A 10107-nucleotide genomic window follows, 5' to 3' on the forward strand; every position below is an offset into this window, starting at 1 on the left:
ATAAAGTTGATTTATAAAGATTCTGTAATTGATCAACTATTTTTCAATTGTGAAAAAGCTTATACAATTGATAATTTTGAATGTTATATGAAATGAATGGAATCAATATATCCATACTATTTGGGAATATCTCAGTAAAGCTAGTTTTGAGAAGTGGGCACATGTGAAGAATAAGGTATAATATGATGACGAAAAAAGTTTTAGAGTGCTTGAATAATGTTTTGAAAGAGCCTAGAGAGTTCCCTGTTGCAACATTACTTGATTCCATTAGAGAAAAACTTCAACAATGGTTCTATGAAAAAGGTTAAGTAATGGTCTATGAAGACTATTTTAACTAGTTGGGCAAAGTCTAGTTGCGAGAGCTGCACAATCAATCAAGAACCTTCAAGGTATAAAATTAGCTATTAGTTTATAGTTATAATTATTGATCATGCAGTTAATTATATTTTGTTTTCCAGGTTGATTTGATTAACAATAAAGAATATAAAGTAGTGGATTGAAACAATCAATTTGTGGTAAATTTGGTCTCTAGATTATGCAATTGTCGTGTTTGGGATTTGGAGGAGATTTTGTGTGCTCATGCTTGTGATGTTCTTCGTGGGCTAAATTTAGATATCTATACTTTTGTGTCAAACTATTATTTGTCCAATACATTATTATCAACCTATAAATGATCAGTTTATCCTATTGAAAATCATTCTAACTAGCGTTCTGTTGATGTTGATGTGACTGCATTATCTCCAATAGTTAAATGTCAAGTTGGACAACCGCGAAAACAAAGAATTTTGTCAATTGGTGAAAAGAAAAAGAACTTGAAGAAGTGAAGTCGATGTCATTAGCGTGGCCATAACTGTAGAAGGTATAAATTGGCACTAGTGGATGATGTATAAGAAGCTTGTTATGTAACATATTGCATTGTTATAGTTAGTGACATATTGCATTGTTACTAATGTTTGTCAAGTTATTAATAGCTGGAGAAACAAACATGATGTTATATATTTATATTCTTTAGCCCAATATGATATTTGTATTTTGATTGTATTTACTTTAGCCAAAAGCTGGTGATATTTCTCTATCTCTATTTAACATGTAATCAAGGATAACTTCTAACATTGATATCATACTGTCAGTGATGGCTAATATCATTGATATCATGCTATCATCACCGATATCATGTTGTCGGTGATGGCTAATATCACTTATATGACGCTATTGGTGATGAATTCTATCACTTATATGACGCTATTGGTCACTTCTATCACTAATATCATGTCAATTTGCCAATATGTTTCTCATCAATTTGCCACTGTATCATGGAAATTTGACTTATATTACTTGAACTTTGAACTTCTAATGATATAAATGTTGACAGCATAACCTAAAAACTTAAAATTAGTCACAAATTCTATCATTGATATCATACTATTAGGTAGAACATGTGATAACATAAAATTAGTGAAAAACACTATCAATGGTAACACATTGATAATAGATAAACAAGTGAGAAGGATAAAAGTTTTACACCAGGGGCTTTGAAGATGCTGTTATTGATGTGTTGCCAATCTTTTGGTTCTTGTGACTCATATTGAACAATTCTTGGCCTATCATTACTTTGTATTCTTTTTGTAAATCCAACAGTAGGGTTTGATAGTTTTGCTATCACCTCAAAAGTCTAATAAACCAAGGCAAGTGGAAACCCTTGTAGAAAAATTGAGGATGGTTTGTTGATGGCACCATTCTTAAAATATTTTACATTCAGTTCAAAAGATTCCCTTCCTTATGATAAGATTTAAATTTTCCTTCTCATCGTCTAACATTTTTAGGTGCTTTCAACTTACTTTATCATGTCATTGTGTAGGAATTAAGAAGGTTTCCAAAAAGTACAAGTTGGCAAGTTTGACTTTTAGATTAGTAGGTACACTGGCATTAGAAACTAAACAAATTGAATTTGGCAGGATTTTGCAAAGTATCGGTGCCCTAGAAATTGAGGCAAGGAAGTAAACGTCTTGTCAAGCGACGTGACAACTCACTGTGGGAAAAGAAACAACAATAGCTTCTTTAAGAAGAGAACATGAACAGTTGGACAATTAAGAGTTTGGCTTCCCAATAAGATAAGGTGTGCATCTCAAAAGAAAAGTCAAATCGTTGCCTGACAAACAAGCAAAATGTTGAGCTTGGATTGGTAGCAAATACGGTATGTGCTACGACAACACATGTAAGGCACATAAGTGACCCTTGGATGTGAAGTCTATATAATTAGGACGGGAAAGCCTAAGAAAAGGGCATTTTTCCAAAAATAAAAAAAAGAAAGAAAAGAAAAGAGTAGACCATCCTGATGAAGGAAAAAGGAGAAAGTTTCAAATGTTGAACGAACAGATTCTCTAACCATCAGATGAAAAGAAGTAGTTGGAAGCCGAGAAGGGAGAAGTTAAGGCTAATTATTTTGTGTGAGTAACATCTTGTTTTCAAAAGCTATTATAGTTTTCGATTACTCAAGCATTAGCTTCTAAGTGACAAAAATGATTTACATATGTGTTGTTGTGAATAATGTTAAAGTGTTTGGTTTTACGAGTATTGTTCAAAAGAACTTAATGTGGTTTCGTTAATTCTGTGAATGATCAAATATGATTTTTGAATCCTATTTCTATGACTGTTCATTCTTGTGAACGCTTTCTGAAAGTAAGAGTAAAGGGGTAAATGTTTCCACAAACTTGAGTATTCTTTGAACGATGGGAAAATGTATTTTTATAAGTATTGGTAAATGGTTTTGAATATGATTTCTAAACCGTTAGTGGACCTTTGTTCTGAGAAGTAATGTTCATATGTGACGTATGTTTTAAATATTCTTTCTCTATGTTGATGTTGATGTAATGTATTATTGATTGTGTTGATTTTTGCTATGAGTAAGCAGTGGTGCTGTGCTATATAGTTATGGCTTGATTTGTCGCATGACACTGGATGGAATCTCAGGTAACTCGCGTGATACTGGTGAGAGCGAATCCCAGGTCAGCGAGGGAAGAATTTCCAAGTCAGGGCGAGTTGTGAGAAAGATGTGGCGAGACGTTGTTGGATATCCCAGGTAACTCTCATAATATTAGCGAAAGCAAATCCCACGTCAGCGAGGCGAGATTCATAGGTCTTAGAATGGACTTGTTGTAAAATGATTCCAGCGTATGTCGTTGTACTGCTGTTGAGAGAAAGATGTGGATGAGACGCTGGTGGAGTGCTACTCCCAGGTCTAAAAATGTGAATGTGGTGAGACGCTGTTGGATATCTCAAGTAACTCACATGATACTAGAGAGAGCGAATCTCAGGTCAGCGAAGGGAGATTTTCAGGTCTTATAAAGACATTGTGGTATTGATCGAAATACAATTAGTAACTCATAACGTAGTTTTTGAATGGCAGTTGTTATGCGATATGTGTTATCTGTTTACTGCGACGAACTTCGTGTGTTAGGACTTACTGCTTATTTTATTGTGGATTTCTTGTGATTTCCCCAAAAGGTTTTCTCAAATCCATTACTCACTACGTCCATTGACTTACTTTTTAAGTGTTTTCCCTCCCCTGGTTGTTAGGCATTGAGGCTAAGCTACGGAGGGAGGACAGAGTTTCTGTATACATGGCACGTTGGCCATGGAAACTTGTATTACTCCTAAGGAGCCTGTTGGAAAGCACATTGCTCCTTAGTGCGGATGGCCAGACTTAGAAGGCAGGCGAGTGCAATACCCAGGTTGGTAAAAGCCTAACTCGGTGAGCCAGAGCGCCAAAGAGCTGAGCTAGGGAAAGAGCAACCTTAACGCATTTTGCTAAGAGAGGTAGTTGGGAAACCTTAGTGGAGAAGGAAGTGTCACCTTTACACCTCTAGGTATCCTTTACAAGGAGCAGCGTTACTGGCAAAAAGCGAGAAAGAAGACTTCGAAGGATGCCCTTAGGGAGAACTGCTGAGAACAAGAGGAAAAATGGTTGAGATCGAGAGTTTTATACTCATGAACACCTTGGCACAAAAGAGGTACCTAGGTAGAAGAAGGACACGAGAAGACCATGTTGTTTATTTGTACAAGCAGAGTATAATTGTAATATGTAATTGTAAGGCCTTAAGTTAATAAAGGAAGGAGTTCAAGTTTTTTGCTGTCCTATATATATATATGTATGTGTGTGCATTATTTTCTTAAGTGTTTCCGTTGCAAAAGAAGTAAAAAGTCTCAGAGCTTAAGTGGAAGAGCTGTAAACTTTAGTTTCATGATTATATAATAAGATCCTAACATTGTATATAACAATAATTGCTAAGATCTTTGAACTAGATAATTTTACAAATTGAATTTAGTTAAAAAACAATATACCTTGATCCATGAATAATCTTCTTGAGGAATAGTGTTTCTCTCACTTGCCTTCCTTTAAGACTTAATTTAGGTTTCTTGATGGGAAGAATCAACTACTTAATGAGTCAGTGAGAGGACCAATCCTTAAGGTTCTATTTATAGACCCCATCCATCATGGTATTGAATTAAGACATTATCTTTTAACCTAATGAGTCTAAATAAAATAATAAGCCCAAAGAGATAAATAATATATAATGCAATTGGGCCATATTAATAATAGTATTATATTTAAGAATAAATCTAACAAGAGCTTTGCTAAGAGACAAAGGAAAGAAGTAAAAGAAAGAGTTGTTCCATTTACTAGGTGTTCAGCGTGTCATCTCGCAAGAAATACCCAATGATGTCTAGGTGGCACGCCCTCCATCTGGTCGCGGGGAGCGACATTTGGAGCGGAGCGTGATATTGTGTACCTTGTACTTCTTGAGCTTTCATTCAGATGATGTTGATCCTTCCAATAATTTCCTCTTTCTTTTGTTTGTTTATGCTAAAAAGAAACAATAATACGACTTCAAATCACTTTAGATAAACATTACCTTAATATCATTGATAGCAGTCTATTAAGGATGTCATTTAAAGATGCTACTAGTGATGTTTTTTTTAATGATTTTGGTTAATGTTACTATCAGTTATATGTTTCTAAGTATTTCACTGATAGATGCTATCGGAGATTTCATTAGAAAGCTTTCATTGATAGCATCGATAAGTGATATCTTTCTAAGTATGTCACTGATAGATGCTATTACATTCCATCAAGCATGCATCTAACTATAAACAATCAAAGCCCTAATTTAAGGTAAATCGACTATCAACATCAATCACAACTGTTTGAAAGGAAAACAAAAAGAAACATTGATGAATCAAAGAGTGAAATCAAGAAGAATGGAAAATGAAACAGGTTATTTATAAACATGTATTTCACTGATAGATGCTATTATTGTTGTTTTTTTTATTCTCTCTATAATAATTTTATGGGTAAATGGTTTATTGTTTGATTATTTAATAAAAGTTATTATTCTCATTATTATTCAATTGCATGTTATTGTATAATAATATCCAATAATATTTTATTATATTCTAAATGTCCCTAATCAATTAGTATTGTGGGAAGAATAATAAATTAAGATTAGTATGAGTTATAATTGATAATCATAAGAGGATTATATATGTAGAGACAAATTATAATCATATTTTCTTATTAGAGAATAAGAATTATACTGACCTCTTTTGAGATTATTACATGGACATGTGTCATCAATAATCTCAAATAGTTTATTGTTTTGATTCTTAGACCCGAGATTATCATAGTGTCAAACATAAGAACTAATTTATTATGATGTAATCAAACATTATCTTTAACTTGATAATTATAAAGGTTGTGCTCGAATATGTTATGAATTATGTAGTGGACAATGATTAATCAAAATAAAATTTATCCCTCTTGTTATGAAGAGATATCTCTGGGCCCTTGATTAAGCGTGACTGTGGAAATGCATGGTCGTGCAATGAATGAATTAATAAGGGTATTAATGTCATTTATTATTTCAATATGCTTATTGATCGAGAAAAAAATTGAATTAGATATGGTGACTTTGTCCATGCCTTATATTCAATTATAGATATCATGTGATAAAAGAATTAAAGCAATAATTATATTAGGTCATGTTGGATCCTATTTTACCCTGTTTTTATTGTTTAAATACAAGGTTATGAACAAAAGAAGAAGCTGACAAATCACAGAGGAACTCGTGAGAAGACTAGGTGAGAAAGCTATATCAATAGACGAGAAGAGGTTCGCTAGAAGACGAAAGTGGCAGATGGAGTTGATGTGACATAACATAAAAGCAGCTTTCGGCGCTGACATGTTCATAAGACTAGATTTCCAACCTAAATCTGCCTATATAAAGAACCACATTACCATCAAGAAAATGAGCCCCGAATAGGCCAAAATAAACTTGAACGGACTGAACCCTAGAGAGTGGTGGGAAAGAATAGCCTTTCCATCGTCAGTAGAGCCTTTCTTCATCTTCTCCAGTCAATCTTAAAGTGAGAGCTTGAGGTTTGAGTGAAGAAGATTTCATTCCCATATTCTCCCTAACTTGTAATGGCATCCCCATTCTTTTCATTTTTGTATTTCTTTACATTGTATTAATTTATATTATACAGTTTTGGTCGAAGGCCTATATTCTTTAATACAATGTATATTTATACCTCTTCAATCCATTCATCTCTTTACTGTACACCTATCTTTGTGTTATTTATAGTTTAAGTCTTATGAGTTTAAGTCTTATGATGAGTTCTTGACAAGAAAGTTAGCTTTTATTTCTTATCGCATTAGTTGAGCTATTTTCATCATTTGGCCAGTGTATATCGTCAACTTTCTGAGAGGGAAAGAAGCAAGGATATGGCTAACACGCACAAGGAGGACTTTGGAACGAACTCCATCTTAGCGAGATAACTTTCATCATTTGTATCCTAACACTACAACAAATTGGGCTTTTAATAGCCCTCGAAGATAACCCATTTTAAATTGGGCTATTGAAAAGAAAAAAATGAAAAAGAAAAAAGAAAATATAAAAAATAATAATTATATCAATCCCCCTTGTGCCAAATTAATTTAACACAATATATTTTCTCATCATCTCTTTTCTCTGTTCATAGTCATCTCTACAAGGCAACTCATTGTCGTCCAATGTCATACACTTGAAGCCTAATGATTCGAGGTTAGTCTTCTTCTTCCTTTCTAGGTTAGAAACTTGAAGCTACATCATTTTCATGGGTAAGTAACTTCAAGTTCGGTTCCTCCTCTTTAATAACCTTATGGGGTGTTTGGCGCGCAGGTTTGGAATCAAATTCCTAGGAATTGAATGCCTGTGGGCTTATTTGATGGGTTTTGATGCTTGAAAATTATAAATGTATGTGCTTGGGGTGCAAGATTTGGGAATCTAGATTTCTGATGCCTATACTTGGGTTCTAGTTTTGAATTCCTGTGTTTAGCTAATCTGTTTTGTTTAATTAATTTATTTTTTTTTTGTGAATTGTACATTCTAAATTTATTATGTATCAGAATTTTAATTGATTTTTTTTTCATATTTAGTACTTCTAATTCAATTTCTTAACTCTATTGATTTTTCATTACAATAATGTAAAAATGAAAACTTTTAATATTCAATAACAATAATTTTGATTACACTTGCATTAATATGGACGATCTAATTATGAATATTACAAACCATTAATAAAATATAATAAGTCGAATGTTTACGAAAGTTTCAGTTAAGCAACATTAAAAGGGTTTAATAGGTTTCAAAATAAGCATAACCAAAAGGATCATGCAAAAGCGAAAGTCAAGTAGAGTTACCTTAATTTTGTTATAATTTGAAAAATGCTATTAAATTAAAAAATAAATCATGGTATATGTGATATATATTTAAAATTTCGATCATACTACCAATATATTAATATTTGATTTATATACACTTGAGATCACAATAAATAGTTCATCTATTTTCACCTAGAGAAAATATAACAAAATAAACAAAATCTCCTAAAACGAAGAAATATTAGTTTTAAACAAGGAAGAGAAAATAGATAATTAAAAAAGATGATCTAATAATAATAATAATAATAATAATAATAATAATAATAATAATAATAATAATAATAATAATTTAAAAAAAATCAAGAAGAAAAGAAAATTGTTAAGTATGAAAAATATGTATTTTAAAAAATGTTATTATGATTAAATCAAAGGCATATTTGCAAAATGACTGAGAGAAATTTTTTTTTTAAAAAAATTCATTTTATTGGAAAATGACTCATGTTATTAAATTTGTATGATGATTTATGTTTTTGTTACAAAATCTTGACTTATTTGGAGGCTGGATTGGTGGTTGATAATTTTAATTTACAGCGAATCTCAAACTATATGGTTGAAGACATGTCTAGATAAGATAAAACAGGATAAGCACACTGTATAATGGTAACTTTGTCAAATGTTATTATCCTTAATTCATTAAATAGAGTTTGAAAATAACAATTATGCAGAATAGCATTTAGCTTGCCACCTACGTTTTCTATACCTAGCTGCATGCCACAACCATCATCTTCATTCTTGTTATTTATTAGCAAATATGGATTCTTTTGTACTTGACGTTACCTAGAAATCCTATAGAGTCTAGAGGCGGGCTTGTACTTTAGAATTGACTACAAAGCTTCTCTTATTTTCCCATGGTGTTTCTTTATTCTTGCTGGTTGGTTGATAATTAGAGTATTCTTTTGCAATTGGTCTTGGGGTTTCCTACTTCGGTTTTAGCTTCTCTTGTTGACCTTATTTTTGTTTGCTTGCCCTTTATAGTTCTTTTCATTTTTATTCACAAGCTTCTAATGTTGCAAACATATAAATCTGGATTATTGTGTGATAAATCATTATCGTTTATTTGACATTTCTTACAATCGGGAGCAAATTTCTTTCACTCTCTTGATTATATTAACCATTTCCCTTGACTTTATAATTAAATTACATTTCGAGAAAAAGGTATTACTCTTCATTGATATTGAACATCTCAAATTACTAGTCTATCAATAGAAATATCAACACATGGACATAACATTTTGCTTCGGGGTAGATGAAACACGGTAGAATAAAATTCTTCCACTTATATCACCTTGTTTGTTAATTAATATACCTTTTCTACTTATTTTTGGTACGTTATGGACAAGGAATGAATACATAATATAAACAACTAGATGAGTTGTGGGCAAAATTGTAGTATTCAAATGCTTTGGTTTATAAGGATAGTGTGCAAATGTTTCCCTCTTTCCTTTTCTTTTTTTCTCGATGCTTGTTCTTAAATTTTCTCGTCTGGGTAAAGAATTTCTTTTATTACATACAATACATACATGAAATGTAAGTTTGTTTTTCTTTTATTAGGTATGCAAAGTTACACCTATTCCAAAATAAACTAAAGTTTGGCAATATATAACTCTCACAAATAGGATTTTCTTGATTGACTGCCCGGGAGTCATTTATCTAAATAGCGACATTGAAACTGGTATTGTACTTAAGGGTATGGTTTGTTTTTCTCTCATTTTCATTTGCATTGCCTTATTGTTTCTATAGTAACCATATAGATTTTTTCAATTAATTGGTATGACAATTACCCTTTTGCCAACCTGTTAATATTTTATATTACTATTTGTTTGTATAATTTGGTAGTTAGGAATGAGGCATTAAATTATAATCAAAACCCTCTAGTTAGCATTCATTCTAAGGTCTATAGATATCAACCAAGAATGATGTTTAGCAAGAAAACTTAGAAAGAATAACAAACAAACCAATTCACAAAATCTTTTAAAGCCACTAGTATAAAACCCGAAACCTTCTTCTATTAGTGGCATTGTGAATAAATATATGTCCTATGGCTTGATTAAGCCTTGTTTGGTTTGGTTTGTTTTACTTATGATGAGCATTAGACTGTATAACAAATGTGTAGATGTCTAAAGAAGTGCTCTTTTTGCTCTCTACTTTCGTTTCTTCCTTGACTTCCTTTGATATTTTCATTTCTCAAGTAGTACTTGTTGACCAAGTCATTGATGATTGAACCGGTCATCCTATTAAGTGCACCAACATCTAAAAAATGTTCAACCAAGATTAAGTACATTTAAATCGGTATGAAATTAACTAACTTTTAATATTGAGTTAACCTTTAATGCATATTTAACTAAATG

The 10107-nt window shown here is 31.9% G+C and overlaps 1 long non-coding RNA gene across 2 annotated transcripts; it reads left to right on the top strand.

Annotated features, from left to right (window-relative positions):
- The first annotated feature begins 261 nt into the window (after nucleotides 1–261).
- Nucleotides 262–4135, top strand: LOC107991444 (uncharacterized). 2 transcript variants are annotated; one of them, XR_007815401.1, is made up of 5 exons: nucleotides 262–389; nucleotides 748–859; nucleotides 1956–2447; nucleotides 2971–3079; nucleotides 3577–4135. It is a non-coding gene; the product is annotated as an uncharacterized LOC107991444 (long non-coding RNA). The 2 variants fall into 2 exon arrangements; XR_001763473.2 differs by having other exon boundaries at nucleotides 2971–4135.
- Nucleotides 4136–10107: the final 5972 nt, after the last annotated feature.

This window comes from Cucumis melo, chromosome 11, assembly GCF_025177605.1.
Source record: "Cucumis melo cultivar AY chromosome 11, USDA_Cmelo_AY_1.0, whole genome shotgun sequence".
Taxonomy (NCBI): Eukaryota; Viridiplantae; Streptophyta; class Magnoliopsida; order Cucurbitales; family Cucurbitaceae; genus Cucumis; species Cucumis melo.